General features: G+C 36.0%; 1 non-coding gene across 1 annotated transcript; it reads right to left on the bottom strand.

Annotated features, from left to right (window-relative positions):
• Nucleotides 1–5,423: 5,423 nt before the first annotated feature.
• LOC130460432 (small nucleolar RNA R71) lies at nucleotides 5,424–5,532 on the bottom strand. Its single transcript, XR_008920302.1, has one exon. It is a non-coding gene; the product is annotated as a small nucleolar RNA R71 (small nucleolar RNA).
• Between the last annotated feature and the right edge of the window lie 11,825 nt (nucleotides 5,533–17,357).

The following is a 17,357-nucleotide window of genomic DNA, read 5'->3' as shown; positions in this document are numbered from 1 at the left end:
AAGGTGTGAGAATGCTTTGAGAGCTACACCAGGATTTGGATGGGAATCATTCAAGGTAGCCTAAAGAAACAAGTTTTACCCACCATATCTGAAGAAGCAGAAAGCCTAAGAGTTCATCGAGTTGCGAATGAAAGGGATGTCTGTAACTGAATACTATACCAAGTTCATAGAGCTATCTAGATTTGCACCTGAAGTGGTGGCAACGGAGGAGCTTAAGGCTCAGAGATTTGAGAGCGGATTGACTATGGATTTGCAATTGATGCTTGCTGGAGAGACCTTTACATCTCCTGACACCCTGTACGGGAAAGTTGCCCATTTGTATGGTCTGCAGCAAAGGAAGAATAGAACTGGTGAAAAGAGGAAGGATGTTGGTAACCAAAACCAAGGTGGTGGCCAACAGAATCAAGGGAACTTTAAGAGAAACAAGGGAAATAATCATTTCCAGTTCAGGGGAAATCAGGGTGGAAACAGAAACGATTTCCACAATAGCAATGGAGATAAGAACCAGTCTGCAGGGAATGGAACGAGAGTCTATGAGTGTAGACCTTGCCATAATAATCACCCTGGACGAGACTGTAATGGAAACCAAGTTGTCTGTAGGTTTTGTGAGAAGCTAGGCCATAGAGAATTTGAGTGTTGGGCCACGAATAGGAAACCCAACCAAGGCAACCACTAGAACAACAATCGGAATAACCAGAACCGGAATGGAGGAATCAATGGTGGAAACCAAAAGGGTTACCAGAATGGTAACAATGGAAATAAATCAATAATGGCCAGGGTAATGGAAAGCCCGGGGGAAACTATCAGAAAAATGGGAACCGAAATAGCAATGGGAATGCCAATGGAGGTGGCTATAACAAGGGAGTTGCTCAAGGAAAGCTGAATGTGATCAATAGGAAAGAAGCCAAAAACTCGTCTGACGTCATAGCTGGTACTTTTTCTATTAACTCCATTTTAGTTAAAGTACTATTTGATTCTGGCGCGACTTATTCATTTATATCAAAGAGTATATTAGAGAAGTTAGGATTGAAAGAACCTGAAGGGATTGAAGTACCCATAGTGATACCAACCGGTGAGATTGTGAAGTGCTCTAAGATCCATAGAAATGTACCTTTAACCATAGCCAATTAAGACCATATTCTTGTCTAGCCTAATTGAATTTGAGTTAGGAGACCTAGATTGTGATTTTGGGAATGGATTGGTTGGCAATGTTCAAAGCCAAGATTGACTGTGAGAAGCAGAAGATCCACTTGAAGTCTAGTCTAGGAAAGGTTGTATCATATCGCCGTTTTGGGAAACCTAGAAGTGTAGGAATCATCACGGCAATGGAGCTCGTGAAGTTAGTACATAAAGGGAACCCTGTTTTCTTATGCAACGTAAGAGACTTAGAACATGTGATGAAAGAGCAACCAGAGGAAATTGTAGTGGGAAATGAGTTCTTGGACGTATTTTCGGAGGAGATCCCGGGAATGCCGCCCAATCGACCAATTGACTTTACCGTAGGCCTAATACCCGGAACTGCACCTATCGCGAAAGCCCCGTACCGGATTGCTCTGGCGGAAATGAGTGAGTTAAAAGGTCAACTTGAGGAATTACTAGGGAAAGGTTATATTAGACCAAGTGCATCGCCTTGGGGAGCGCCAGTCTTGTTTGTGAAGAAGAAGGACGAAAGTATAGACTACTGATAAGTGCATAATGTACTACATATTTATTCTCTAATACTAGATATATAGTTGACCTTTACCATATATTTTAGGATTTTACTAGTTTTAAAATAAGTTAGATTGTTTTGTGTTAGTTATACATTATTATTATTAATTCTACTTAATTATGGTGTTACCTTGTCATAGGTGGGGAAATCAAGTGGGCAATTAACCTAAAAGTCACGTGAGCAACAAATTGTGAACATCAATTTACTTCAAAGGATTGGGATCGCCACGTCATCAATCACAAACCCATTCCTTTCATCTTCCCATTCTTGAAACTGTAAAAGAGAGTTGGGAAATTGTGGGCGTACAACTCCTTCCCAAAAGACCCGTTCAACTGATCTGCTACAAAAACGGAGTATGGTTATCAGTTATCCTATGAGTGGGGAAATCATATGGTGGATTTTCTGTTCCGATATCTCCGGTCAAAAACGAGGGTTTTTTCTGATATAAATTGGTTGCTCAAACTACAACAACGGGGGGGAGACACACAATACCCAAGAAATTATACCGTGAGTCAAGTGAGGGTTTGATTGAGTTCGTAATTGGGCGATTGGAAGAGAAGACAGCCATCGGAGGGAAGTTTAGTCTCGAATCAAAGGTTGAACAAGAATAACGTCGATTCGCGGGATCGTAGCCGAGTGACGTACGGTGTTCTTGGCACATAGTTCATAAGTTCTTCTCTTACTTATTGTTTCCAATTATTGTTCTTTCAATCTATTTTGCTAGATTCTTAATGTTGATATGGTGAATCAATTTGGATATTATTACCGACTTGATTATTTTATCAATTAATTATTATTTGAAGTTGTTAGTGATTCTTGTTTAACTGGTGATTGTGCATATTACTAGTGCTTGCATTATTGTCGATTATCGCTAGCTATATGATTTTGCTTAGTCTTGATCATATTCAAGTAGCCTCTAATTTGCGTTAAGTCTGCGATCATGATTTAATTTATATTAGAGAATAAGTTCAATGTAATTATTTTAAGCATATATGTGATTAGAATAATTAGGATTAATGATGTCTCCTAGTTTATAATGCTACCAATTTTAATTTATGCAGATTGCGATCATATTTGTCTAAATTAGAATGGTTAAGAGTCAATTGGGCTTAGTTCATAATTGATTACAAATAAGGGAGTACAGGGAGTCTTTGTTATTTAAGTCTCTACCGTTGGTCTAATAGTTAAATTTGTTAATTTCTAAAGGTTGGTTATATTTAAATATTAAAGAACTTAATCTGGTAAAAGTCATGCAATTGAATTGGTTAAGTTGTGTCGTCCCTTTTGTACATATTAGTAGTAGTTATATTTTTAGCCATTATCAAGTAGTGGTTATTACGACTTTTACACCCCCCTTTTTTTAGTAAATAGGTACATATGTGTCTAATCTCTAATTTACGTGAGTAATATTCAATTTGATCGATTAGTTAGACTAGATGTAAAGGAAATTAATTAATCTCTCCGTGGGATCGACCATTTTCTTACCCTTTTACTACTTGTTAATATTTTTGAAGGTCTAAGATAGGTTTTTAATTTAATACGGTAAACGACACGTATCAAATTTTGGCGCCGTTGCCGGGGAGATTTTTACTCTTTACATACTTAAAGTTTAACTATGATACTAACTTTTATTTTGGAATTTAGTTGATGAAAAGGAAATTAGTCCTTGTGATCTTGGGTTGTCTAATTATCATTTGGTTAGGTGGTAATTTCTCAGCTTGTAGTAGGTTTCTTATCTTTTTTTTTCCTACTATGTGCTTATTTATTTCTTTCTTGTTGACTGATATTTGGATTATTCAAAGTGCCAGGGACACTTATTCTACAAGTCTTAGTAGTAGTTTTCATTGATTCGTGCATAGTATTTTTTTTAGTGAATTTCCTATTTGTACTTATCATTGTGAGTAGCTCTTCAATTATATGTTCTGCTAATTTTGAAATCTCTTCATTTCTATGCTTTCTTATGTATTTTGAGTAATGAAGTACAACTATTAGATGAAGAAAACAGAGTGTAAAGCAATAGAAAGCCTGAGTTCAAAAGAAAATAATAATAATAATAATAATAAAAAAATTCTCCTAAATTATATATGTGTTACACTACTAGATCCTGTTTTCATGGTGCTTTTAACAATTGTAGATTTCAGATTTGCGATGTCGCTTGCTACTACTGGTTATACTCCATGCTAGTCTATATTATGGTGTATAATCAAGGTATGCAGTAATTTTCTTGCAGTGGAATGAGAATTGAATAATTTGATAATCTATTTTGTGATTAAAGTCTTGTGATGTTACAGGCCTCAATCTACTTTTCCTTTGCTGAAATATTCATTTTGAGTAATCACCTAAGTCTATTATTTAGAATTTATTTATATCTTTTTCTTTCATAAGGTCATAGAACAAATTATATGGGGTTATCTACATAGATTTCATTGAGTTATTGCTTGTTTTTGTGTGAACTATACGGCTGTCTGGAAATTCCGGTTTAAAAGTTGTTAAAAATACTCTTTTATTGTCACACTCAATGAGATTTCTTGTTAAAATTCACATTTTGTTTAACTTTCTAAAATCAACTGAATCTGAATTTGTAAAACAGGAACTTGTTTAACAAACGCTGAGCACGCTTGATTATGTGTAATTGGTCAGTTGCAATCTCTAGTATTAAGTCCACTAGCTTCTGGAATCTGTTGGTTTATGTACTTAGTAGAACCAACACCCAAAATATATATAAAAAAAATATAAAATTAAAAATAAATAAACAATCTGTTTCATTTAAGTGGGTAGATAAATTACTAAGGTTATGCACAACTATGTCTAGGTGATTAAATTTAAATGTAACCAGAGGCATGCATATGATTAATTAGGTTCTGTTTTCTGAATTCATTTTCTGTGTATCATATTTTGCAGTAGCTTTTGTAGTTATACTTAAAATAAGTTAACCAGGGAAATCAAAACTGCTGTTCATTTTGAGAAGCAATTCAAGAACTCGCTTATGAACAGAGCTAAATCTCAACTTAGGAATTAAACATGCTGCTTATGTTTTTATTTTTTTTTCCATATTCATTTACTGGTAATTGCTTTATGCACTTTCATACATTTAAAAATCTATGTCAGATTGTATATGCTCAGTAGCTAATTAATCTAATAAGTCTGCACCAAGTGGCCAAACATGTCCCTAATTAACTAGTATCTTACTTTTCAGGTGAATGAGCGGTAGCACACCTAATTCTAAACTCAAGCGAATCAGGAAGTATATAGATCAAGAGAGATTAATCTACGCGTTTCAAATAGATCAACCAGAAGAAGAGAAACCAGAGGAAGTTAAACCAACAGAAGATAATCTAGAAGGAGCAAAAATGGGTGAAAGAAACTTAAAGGAGATGGCAGCCCCAAATACGGGAGATGATCCTCTCTGCATTGTGTTTCCAGAGCTGGACAAACCCCTCAAACTGAATTCAGGTTTCCTTAATCTTCTTCCCAAATGCTACGGGAAGTCAGGTGAGAATCCTCATCGACATTTAAAAGAGTTTAAGGTTGTTTGTTCTTCTATGAATCTTGAAGGAGTTGAACAGGATCATATTAGATTGCATGCTTTTCCTTTTTCTTTACAAGATGTGGCTAAAGATTGGTTGTATGATCTTCCTGCTGGATCAATTAAGACTTGGAATGTTATGGCATCAAATTTTCTAGGAAAGTACTTTCCAGCAAGTCTAATTGGATCCACCAGGAAGGAGATATGTGGTATTAGGCAGAATGATAATGAGTCCTTGTATGAATATTGGGAACGTTTTAAGAGATTATGTTCATCCTGTCCCCAACATCAGATTAGTGACCAACTATTAATTCAATACTTTTATGAAGGCTTATTACCTACTGATAGGGGTATGATAGATGCTTCGAGTGGGGGGGCATTAGTTGATAAAACACCAACCCAAGCTAGGGCTTTAATTTCTAATATGGCTCAAAACACCCAACAACATGGTTCTAGAAATGATGTTAAAAGAGTAAATGGAGTTGATTTAAGTGGTATTCAGAATCAATTACAAGAAAATGCTCAACAAATTGCTACTTTAACTACTCTTGTGTCTAAAATTGTTGCTAGTAATGAGTCTAAGGCTAGAGTTTGTGGAATTTGCTATAATGAGTCTCATCCTACTGATAAATGTCCTGAATTGCAATCTGAAAAATGTGAATGCTATAGGTGGTTATTCTGGTCAAAGAAAATATGATCCTTACTCACAAACTTATAATGAAGGTTGGAAAGACCACCCTAACCTAAGGTATGGAAATAGACCACAACTTCCACAATCTAATCAACCAAGGCAATACGGTCAACCAAATCCACCACCCCAATCTGGTCCTTCACTAGAAGAATTAGTCAAACAACTAACAAATCAAATTGGACAAGTCCATAACCAGGGTGTTGAATATCAAAAGAAAACTGACACGCGCTTTCATCATATAGACACTCAAATAGGTCAGATTTGCACTTCTCTAAGTAATCTTGAAACTCAACTTTCAGGTAAACTTCCATCACAAACAATCCCTAATCCCAATGGTCATGTTAAAGTTGTCACACTTAGGAGTGGTAAAGTGTTAAATGAACCTAAAATGAAAAGCCATGAAGTTGAAAAAGAGATAGAAGTCAATCCTAAAGTTGGATCAAGGGAAAGAGTGGAAAGTGAGGGTACTGTGAAGGAGAGTGAAAAAGAAAATGAAGGGGAGAGTAAAACTGAATCTGATTCTGTTGTTTCTCGTTTTAAAGATTTGCCTCCTTTCCCTTCTCGATTTGCTAAAGCTAAGAAAGAGAGTCTTGACAATGAAATTCTAGAAACTTTTAGGAAAATTGAAGTCAATATTCCCCTTCTTGATGTTATTAAACAGGTACCTCGTTATGCAAAGTTTATTAAGGAACTTTGTACTAACAAAAGGCATTTTCGTCCTTCTGAAAAGGTAAGTATGGGGGAAAATATTTCAGCTATTATCCAAAAGAAGCTTCCCCCTAAGTGTAAGGATCCTGGCATGTTTTGTATTCCTTGCAAAATTGGTGATTCTAAGTTTGAAAGGTGTATGCTAGATTTAGGAGCCTCCATTAATGTTATGCCAAAATCTGTTTATGATACTTTAAATGTGGGTTCTTTGTCTAAAACTGATATTGTTATTCAGTTAGCTGATAGATCAAACACATTTCCAATAGGAGTCTTAAAAGATGTACTTGTTCAAGTAAATGAATTGGTATTTCCTGCTGATTTCTATATTATGGATATGGGTGATAGATGTGATAGTGTTCCCTTGTTGTTAGGTAGACCATTTCTGAAAACCTCTAAAACCAAAATTGATGTTCATGAGGGTAATTTAACTATGGAATTTGATGGGGAAATGATTAAGTTTAATATTTTTGATGCTATGAGATACCCAAGTGATATCAATAATGTCAGTTATATAGAAACTTTTGATGCTTTTGATTGGATGGCTCAGGATATATTTGACAAGTGGTGTGATAAACTGTTTGAAAATGATGATATGCGTGAAATGCCTGATTTTTCTGTGCTAGCCATGTCTGATGCGGCTGATGTGGACTCATTACACGATAACAATGAAAGTTCTAATTTTTCGCTGCCTTTGTCAGTTCCTAAACTAATTCCTTCAATTGTTGAAGCACCTATTCTAGAGCTAAAGCCCTTGCCCTCTAATCTGAAGTATGTTTATTTGGGTGCTAATGAGACTTTGCCAGTGATTATTTCAAGTTCTTTAAATGAATATCAAGAAGCTAAACTGTTGAATGTGCTTAAAAATTATAAAGAAGCAATAGGATGGACTCTAGCAGACATAAAAGGCATTAGTCCCACCTTGTGCATGCATAGAATATTTCTTGAACAGAATGCTAAACCCACTAGAGAAACTCAACGAAGGTTAAATCCTTCAATGAGGGAAGTTGTTCAAAAGTAAATTATTAAATGGATAAATGCGGATGTGATCTATCCTATTTCTAATTCTCAATGGGTAAGTCCTATTCATGTGGTCCCTAAGAAAAATGGAATAACAGTTGTTGAAAACAATAAAGGCGAGCTTGTTCCCACTAGAGTTCCTAATGGATGGAGAGTATGCATAGACTATAGGAAGCTTAATCAAGCTCCTAGAAAAGACCATTTTCCCTTGCCATTTATTGATCAAATGCTAGAAAAACTTGCTGGTCAGTCATTCTTTTGTTTTCTTAATGGTTATTCTGGTTATACACAAGTTCCAATAGCTCCTGAAGATCAGGATAAGACCACTTTTACTTGTCCTTTTGGTACATTTGCATTTAGGAGAATGCCTTTTGGATTATGCAATGCCCCTGGAACTTTTCAAAGATGTATGATGAGTATTTTTTCTGATTTGATTGAAAAGGATATGGAAGTGTTTATGGATGATTTTACTATTTTTGGTGATTCATTTGATAGATGTCTTCATAGTTTGTCTCGTGTTCTGAAAAGATGTGTTGAAACTAACCTTGTGTTGAATTTTGAAAAGTGTCATTTCATGGTTGAACAAGGTGTAGTTCTTGGACATATTGTGAGTGCTAAAGGTTTAGAAGTTGATAAAGCTAAAATTGATGTCATTAGTTCATTACCGTATCCCACTTGTGTTCGTGAAATTAGGTCCTTTTTAGGGCATGCTGGTTTTTACAGGCGTTTTATTAAAAATTTCTCTAAAATTGCATCTCCATTATGTGTACTACTTGCTAAAGATGCAGTTTTTGACTTTAATGATGCATGCAAGAAAGCTTTTGATGATCTGAAAGATAAACTGACCTCTGCTCCTATTATTAGACCACCTGATTGGTCTCTTCCTTTTGAAATCATGTGTGACGCTAGTGATAAGACTATAGGTGATGTCTTAGGTCAAAAGAAAGATAAAGAATCTTATGTGATCCATTATGCTTCTAAATCACTTGATCCTGCCCAATGCAATTACACTGTGACTAAGAAAGAGATGTATGCTGTTGTTTTTGCTTTGGAAAATTTTAGAACTTATTTACTTGGCACTCATGTGATTGTATATTCTGATCACGCAGCTCTTAAATATTTGTTAAAAAAGAAAGAGTCAAAGCCTAGATTTCTTAGGTGGATGCTTTTGTTGCAAGAGTTTGACCTTGAAATTAGGGATAAGAAGGGAGTAGAAAATCTGGTTGCTGACCACTTAAGTAGGATTGTTCCTAGAGATGATTGGCCTTTAATGACCGAGTTCTTTCCTGATGAACAATTACTTTCCTTATGTCGTGTTGATACTCCTTGGTATGCTGATATGGTGAATTACTTAGTCACTAGAACATTTCCTCCTGCGTTATCTAGAACTCAAAAGGAAAAAATCAAATCTGATTCTAAGTATTACTTTTGGGATGATCCATATTTATGGAAATCTTGTTCTGATTTAGTAATTAGGAGATGTATAGATAAACCTGAATATGCTTCCATTCTTAATTTCTGTCATAATCTTGAAAGTGGTGGTCATTTTGGTACTCAAAGGACTGCTCACAAGGTCCTTGAATGTGGTTTATATTGGCCTACAATTTATAAAGATGCTTATTTATTTTGCAAATCCTGTGAACGTTGTCAAAAGACTGGTCATGTGTCCAAAAGAAATGAGATGCCTCAATCTGGTATTTTGATTTGTGAGATATTTGATGTTTGGGGTATAGATTTTATGGGTCCCTTCCCGTCTTCTTTTGGTAATGTCTACATTATTCTTGCTGTTGACTATGTTTCTAAATGGGTAGAGGCAAAAGCTGTGATAACCGATGATGCCTAAACAGTGGTAAAATTTGTTAAGAGTCAGATTTTTAATAGGTTTGGCATGCCTAAGGCTATTATTAGTGATAGAGGAACTCATTTTTGCAACAAAACCTTTAGTTTCCTTCTTGAAAAGTACCATGTGACTCATCGAGTAGCTACTACATACCACCCACAGACTAGTGGACAAGTTGAAGTGTCTAATAGAGAAATAAAATCTATTCTAGAAAAAATGGTCAATCCAAATAGGAAAGATTGGAGTCTCCGTTTAGGTGATGCTCCATGGGCATATAGGACTACATATAAAACACCCCTGGGAATGTCACCTTTCAGACTTGTTTTTGGGAAATCCTGCCACCTACCTGTAGAAATTGAGCATAAATCATTCTGGGCAGTGAAGCAATGTAACTTAGATTATGATTCTTCTGGAAAAGAGAGAAAGTTACAGCTCCTTGAGTTAGAAGAATTAAGGCTTGAATCTTATGCAAATGCTAAAAACTACAAGGAGAAAACTAAAGCATTCCATGACAAAATGATAGCTAGGAAGTCTTTTCAAGTTGGTCAGAAAGTTCTTTTATTCAATGCTCGACGGAAATTATTTCCTGGAAAGTTGCAAACTAGATGGCTTGGTCCCTTTGCTGTTACTAATGTGTTTCCTCATGGTGCAGTGGAAATAAAGGACTTTGGTACTCACAAAACTTTCAAAGTTAATGGTCACAGATTGAAGCCATTCTATGATCAAACTTATGTGCAGGTGATCGAAGATGTCACATTTAAGGAAATCTGACAAAGAATTGAGAACGTCGAGCCAACGACTTAAAATAAAGGCGCTACTGGGAGGCAACCCACAATTGTTTTCTTCTTTTGTTTTCTGTTTGAAATTTATTAATCGTTACTGTTTTAATTTTCTGCAAGTATTTTATTTCACTTCACATGCTATGTTCCCCTTCCCTTCTTATAACTAACGTAAGCTTGAGTATCTCACAAGGGAAGCATGGACAACCGACAAATATAGAAATTATAGTTCAGCCTTTTTGTTGTCACAGGGTTAGCCATTCATTTATTTATTTAGTTTATATGCAGGAATGGAAACTCAGTTTTGTGGCGGAGCAAGCTATCAAGTAGCTTAACGAATGCAGATTCATACTCGGCTAGAAACAAGTTAGGATACATACAACAACTGCACCACTTCTGACACAATCAATTGAGTTGTCAGCATTCACACTCACATTAATGAATGAACATCATCAGCAGCAGCAGCTTCCTAACCACCAATATGTTCATCCACTACTTATCGGCATCAGTGACATAACCAGCTAAGTCCCTCCTTTATTCTCTACAATTTTTATTTTTTTCCTCCATTGAGGGCAATGCAAGATTTCAGTGTGGGGGGTGTTTTAGAACTGGTCATCTGGTCACTTTTAAACGAAATGCTGTCAAATTTTTTGTGGAAGTCTCTCATATTAATTAAACTCAGTTGTGTTTGTGAGATAAGAAAATAAAATTTAGTTCTTTTGACTTCCAAACCAAATGGATAATAAGTGAATGTTAAAAAAAAAAAAAAAAAAAAAAAAAAAAACAAAAAAGAATAATTTTTTTGGTTTTGTCACAAACTAGCTTGCATTGGATCAATATAAATGGTATTTAAAGATAGCATAAATCCCTCTTTGACATGGTTTGTGCTGCATGGTTTCGCTTTCCCGTTGTGCGACGAGGCCCGAAATGGAGGGCCACGAACCTCGTAAGACTCACTTCTTTACTTTTCTCCTTATTGATCGCCCAAATTGGGACTTGCATTTTAGCTTCCCGAAATCGATGACCAAAGTGTAGGGGAGAAATGATTGAGGCATATTTTTCTTTTCATAATTAGAGCTCCAGAATATCTAGGTTGTCTTTTCTTTATTTATTCACAAATATTCCATTTGCTTAGCCCTGTTGAGCCTTAATATCCATTTCTTGGCAAACCTTGCAATATAAGCCTATGGCCTATACCCGAGCTTAGTGAAATGGGGCATTGTTATTCGAGTAGTATCATTTGTGTGTCAGGGAGTTTATGAAAAAAAGGGGTGGTGTGTACTTAATTTTTTTTTTTTAAAAAAAAGAGAAAAAAAATGATCAGATGAAAAATAATAAAGCAAAGGATCATGCATTATATACTATTTGGTTTATTGGTTGATAAGGGGGACCTATATGAATGAAAAAAAATATAGAGAGTTTGAATATATGTGCTCTATAGAGTTTCCTTGCAGGGTTGTGAGCGATACATGTCATAAGGTCGAGTATTTTCATTGTTCATTTGCTCCATTAGCTAGGCTCTATTTGACACCATATTCCTAAATATCTTTCCTACCCTTAACCTTATCCCCATTACAACCATATAAAAGTCCTACTTGATCTCCTAATTACACTTTTGGTTCCTTGACGGTGGAGGGTTAGATTTTGTGCAAGTCCTGACGAGGGTCATCAAATTAAGTGAGACATGAGCTAATACGGTTGCGCATCTATGAGGGAAGATTCAAACTTAGGGGAAAGGAAGCGGTAAGATTGGTTGGTCAACTAGGGTGCTAAAATCTTGTTTTGTATTGTTAAATGATCCATGCTTGTTGGTAGTGCTATAAAATATATTTTGAATTTGACTTAAAAATATTCACTTTGCTTATTGGTTTGGATTGTCTAAAGTAACTGGGTTCCATTTCTTTATTCACACAGTACATCTTAGTTTTGTTTATTTTGATCGAGGACGACCAAAATCTAAGTATGGGGGAATTTGATAAGTTCATAATGTACTACATATTTATTCTCTAATACTAGATTTATAGTTGACCTTTACCATATATTTTAGGATTTTACTAGTTTTAAAATAAGTTAGATTGTTTTGTGTTAGTTATACATTTTTAGTATTAATTTACTTAATTATGGTGTTACCTTGTCAGAGGTGAGGAAATCAAGTGGGCAATCAACCTAAAAGTCACGTGAGCAACAAATTGTGAACATCAATTTACTTCAAAGGATTGGGATCGCCACGTCATCAATCACAAACCCATTCCTTTCATCTTCCTATTCTTGAAACTGTAAAAGAGAGTTGGGAAATTGTGCGCGTACAACTCCTTCCCAAAAGACCCGTTCAACTGATCTGCTACAAAAACGGAGTATGGTTATCAGTTATGCTATGAGTGGGGAAATCATATGGTGGATTTTCCGTTCCGATATCTCCGGTAAAAAACAAGGGTTTTTTCTGATATAAATTGGTTGCTCAAACTACAACAACGGGGGGGAGACACACAATACCCAAGAAATTATACCGTGAGTCAAGTGAGGGTTTGATTGAGTTCGTAATTGGGCGATTGGAAGAGAAGACAGCCATCGGAGGGAAGTTTAGTCTCGGATCAAAGGTTGAACAAGAATAACGACGATTCGCGGGATCGTAGCCGAGTGTCGTACGGTGTTCTTGGAACATAATTCATAAGTTCTTCTCTTACTTATTGTTTCCAATTATTGTTCTTTAAATCTATTTTGCTAGATTCTTAATGTCGATATGGTGAATCAATTTGGATATTATTACCGACTTGAGTATTTTATCAATTAATTATTATTTGAAGTTGTTAGTGATTCTTGTTTAATTGGTGATTGTGCATATTACTAGTGCTTGCATAATTGTCGATTATTGCTAGCTATATGATTTTGCTTAGTCTTGATCATATTCAAGTAGCCTCTAATTTGCGTTAAGTCTGCGATCATGATTTAATTTATATTAGAGAATAAGTTCAATCTAATTATTGTAAGCATTTATGTGATTAGAATAATTAGGATTATTGATGCCTCCTAGTTTATAATGCTACCAATTTTAATTTATGCAGATTGCGATCATATTTGTCTAAATTAGAATGGTTAAGAGTCAATTGGGCTTAGTTCATAATTGATTTCAAATAAGGGAGTACAGGGAGTCTTTGTTATTTAAGTCTCTACCGTTGGTCTAATAGTTAATTTCTAAAGGTTGGTTATATTTAAATATTAAAGAACTTAATCTGGTAAAAGTCATGCAATTGAATTGGTTAAGTTGTGTCGTCCCTTTTGTACATATTAGTAGTATTTATATTTTTAGCCATTATCAAGTAGTGGTTATTACGACTTTTACACCCCCCTTTGTTTTAGTAAATAGGTACATATGTGTCTAATCTGTAATTTACGTGAGTAATATTCAATTTGATCGATTAGTTAGACTAGATGTAAAGGAAATTAATTAATCTCTCCGTGGGATCGACCCTTTTCTTACCCTTTTACTACTTGTTAATATTTTTGAAGGTCTAAGATAGGTTTTTAATTTAATACGGTAAACGACACGTATCAACTACAGGGAGCTCAATAAGGTCACAATCAAGAATAAGTATCCTTTGCCTAGGATAGATGATATGTATGATCAATTGAAAGGAGCAGGAATGTTTTCAAAGATTGACATGAGGTCAGGTTAACATCAGTTGAGAATCGCAGAGCACGATATACCAAAGACTGCATTTAGGACTAGATACGGTCATTATGAGTTCACAATTATGCCTTTTGGATTAACCAATGCGCCTGCAATTTTATGGACTTAATGAATCGAGTATTCCATGCATTCTTGGACAAGTTTGTAGTGGTTTTCATTGATGATATTCTGGTATACTCCAAGAGTGAGGAGGATCATGCGGAACACTTAAGGTCAGTGTTGAGTACCCTGAGAGACAACCAGTTGTATGCCAAATTCTTGAAGTGTGAATTCTGGCTGGAGAAAGTTGCATTCTTAAGACATTTTGTATCCAAGGAAGGAGTTGCAGTGGACCTTGCAAAGATAAAAGCTGTTAGTGAGTGGCTTACACCTAAGAGTGTCACCGATATTCGGAGTTTTCTTGGTTTAGCGGGTTAGTATAGACGCTTTGTGCAAGACTTTTCTAGAATCGCCAAACCAATGACAACCTTGATGAAGAAGGAAGCGAAGTTTGAGTGGAATGACCAGTGTGAGGAAGCATTCCAAGCTTTGAAGACGCGATTGACAACCGCGCCGGTGTTAACTTTGCCAGATGAGAGTGGTACCTATGATGTATACAGTGATGCCTCTAAGAATGGCTTAGGGTGTGTATTGATGCAGAACAGGAAGGTGATTGCGTATGCATCAAGGCAGTTGAAACCATATGAGTCCAATGAAGGAAACAATGTCATTGTTCCAAGTATGCATTTAATGCTAAGTCTAATAAATGCGGTTCAGTGTTAATTATACAAGTTAATAATTCAGTGAGATCAAGTGAACTGTATGCCTAGCTAGAGGCCGCTTCAGTTCAAGTGGAATTAATAATATTAATCCACAGCTTACTCTTGACTGAACCCGTAGGGTCACAGAAATAGTACGTGAATAGATCAAGTATTTGAAGGAATTAAATACTCTATTTATGGATATTCGGAATCGACGGATCTCGGTTCCATTAGGAGCTGAAATTGTCAAAGGCAAATAATGAATACTCCGGAAACGATGATATTGCCGGAAACAGAAATATGGATCGTATCGGAAATATAAATATTATCCAAGTCGTAGATGTTGCCGGAAACGGAAACATGGTACGTATCGGAAAATATTATCGGAAATGGAAATATTGCCGGAATCGGAAATATTGCCGGAAAAGGAAATATTGTCAGAATCAGAAATATAATCGGAAATGGAAAATAATTCCGGAATCGGAAATATTAAATATTTGTTCGAAACGGGAATAATTCCGGAATCGGAAATATTAAATATTATTCGAATCGGAAATGAATTCCGAAATCGGAAAATTAATCGGAAGCGCGTCGTACGAAATAAACATCGGACGAGCTTGCTAGACGAAGGCCCAGCACGAAGCTAGGCCCATGCCTAGCAAGCCCAGCGCGCAAGGCATGAGCAGCGAGCAGCCAAAGGCACGCAAGGCCCAGTGCAAAGCCAGGCCGAGCGCGCCCATGGCTGCGAGCAAACACGCGGGCCGCGAGCAGCGCTTGGGCTGCGAGCAGCGTGTGGGCTGCGAGCCTGCTGCGGGCTTCTCCGCGCGCGCGGTCATGGCCTGCTCTCTTGTGGGCCGTGCTCGTGTGTGTGTTGAAGTTTGTGCATGCATCGAATCCTTAAGCAATTAGGATTAGATTAAAAGATTAATTTCCTAAAGTTACTAGTTTTAAGTAAACTCTAATTCTAATAGATTTAGAATACTTGAATCCTAGTACGCTTCTAATTCCATTATTCCTACCCTATAAATATGTGATGGCATTCAAAATTTATGAACACATAATTTCAATTATTCACCTAGTTTTAAGGATTAAAACTAACAATAATATTTGCCTCAAATATTCGAATATTTATAATACCTTAGGTGCAATTCTAGTTAATTAAATCTAAGGCGGATCCGAACGTGCTGTGGACTATCTACGGAGGGACGACATTTGGAGTCCTAGACTTGTTCTTGTTCGGTTCGGGCGCAGCTAGGGAGGGCACGCTACAAAGTGTATGTATCCTAAATTATGCTAATTGTTATGTGGCAATTAATTTGGATTCCTGGCTTTATGGTTTTCCGCATGATTTATATGTATCATAACCTAACAGTGGTATCACGAGCCTCTAATTCATTCCATAATAATTAGTTAACATGGTTAAATTTTATAAATTTTCAATGAATTAAAAGGGGTGATTAATTTCGAAATTTTCGATTTTATGTAATTAATTGCAAATTCGTGCGATTATTTAATTATATGTTCGTAGAATTTTCGGCGGTTTAGTCAATAATGGTCGGAATCGTATAATTTTATAGTGAATTTCGCATGTAAACGACTTTTTAAAATTTTGACTAAAATCTAAGATTTGATGCCGAACCCAGAATTCCCAAATTCGAAGCCTAACTATGACTTTTCTGAGGTTTTAGTTTTTCGAACGCAAAATTTGTACTCCCTTCGTCCCAGATTAGTTGTTACACTTACCTTTGCACAAAGTTTTAGGTGATAAGTGGTTGTTTGGTTATCAATTGTTATTTTATTGAAAACGTAGACGTGATAGGAGTTAGTGAGGTATTTTTTTAATTGAATGAGAGAGGTTGTGGGGACAAAAAAAAATTTAGTGGGAAGAGAGAGACAATATAATGATTGTGGGGTCATTCCTAATTTAGAAGTGTAACAACTAATCTGGGACGGACGGAAAAGGAAAGTGTAACAACTAATCTGGGACAGGGGGAGTAATTTTTAAGATGTTAAATTAAATATTTGCGATTCTTGTTTGTAAATCTTGAATTTTTGATTGACCTACTGTATATGTTTAACAAATTTAAATGCCTAAGCTTGTTAATTATACAACCTAATTTGTAATTGTAATTAATTTGTTGAAATTCGAATAATTTAGAATTTGATTTGATTTTCAAATTTAATTGACAATTTAATTGGGTATCCATGATTAAATACCACCATAAAAATTGTTAAATTTGGTAAATTTTAAATTTTTATGACCTAGACTTGAATCCATGATAATCGGAAATTAATTTGAATAATAAATTTTCGATTTTTCGCCCTAAATTTATGAAATTAATACGTTTTATTAATTTGTCCATAAATTTAAATTAAAAAGTTTTGATTTTTATATAATTATCTCATGAATCTTGCACGCACAAAGCAATGGATGCTACGTGTTACCCTTAAGGGGTGTTGTATAGTGCGGGCATGCGACAACGAGCAAGGGAGCTCGTCGCCCATGCGGTACGAATGCATCGAGCAAGCAAGCGTGGCATGCGCGCAAGGCAGTGGGCCTGCCTAGGCGTGTGTGCTGCGAGCATGGGCGGATGGGGTGATGAGGCAAGGCACAAGCGAGCAGGCAGGCGCGCGCGGGGAGCGAGGGATGCTGCGCC

The sequence above is a fragment of the Spinacia oleracea genome, chromosome 4, assembly GCF_020520425.1.
Source record: "Spinacia oleracea cultivar Varoflay chromosome 4, BTI_SOV_V1, whole genome shotgun sequence".
Lineage (NCBI taxonomy): Eukaryota > Viridiplantae > Streptophyta > Magnoliopsida > Caryophyllales > Amaranthaceae > Spinacia > Spinacia oleracea.
The sequence above is the reverse complement of the archived record's forward strand: the minus strand, read 5'-3'. Positions and strand labels throughout refer to the sequence as shown.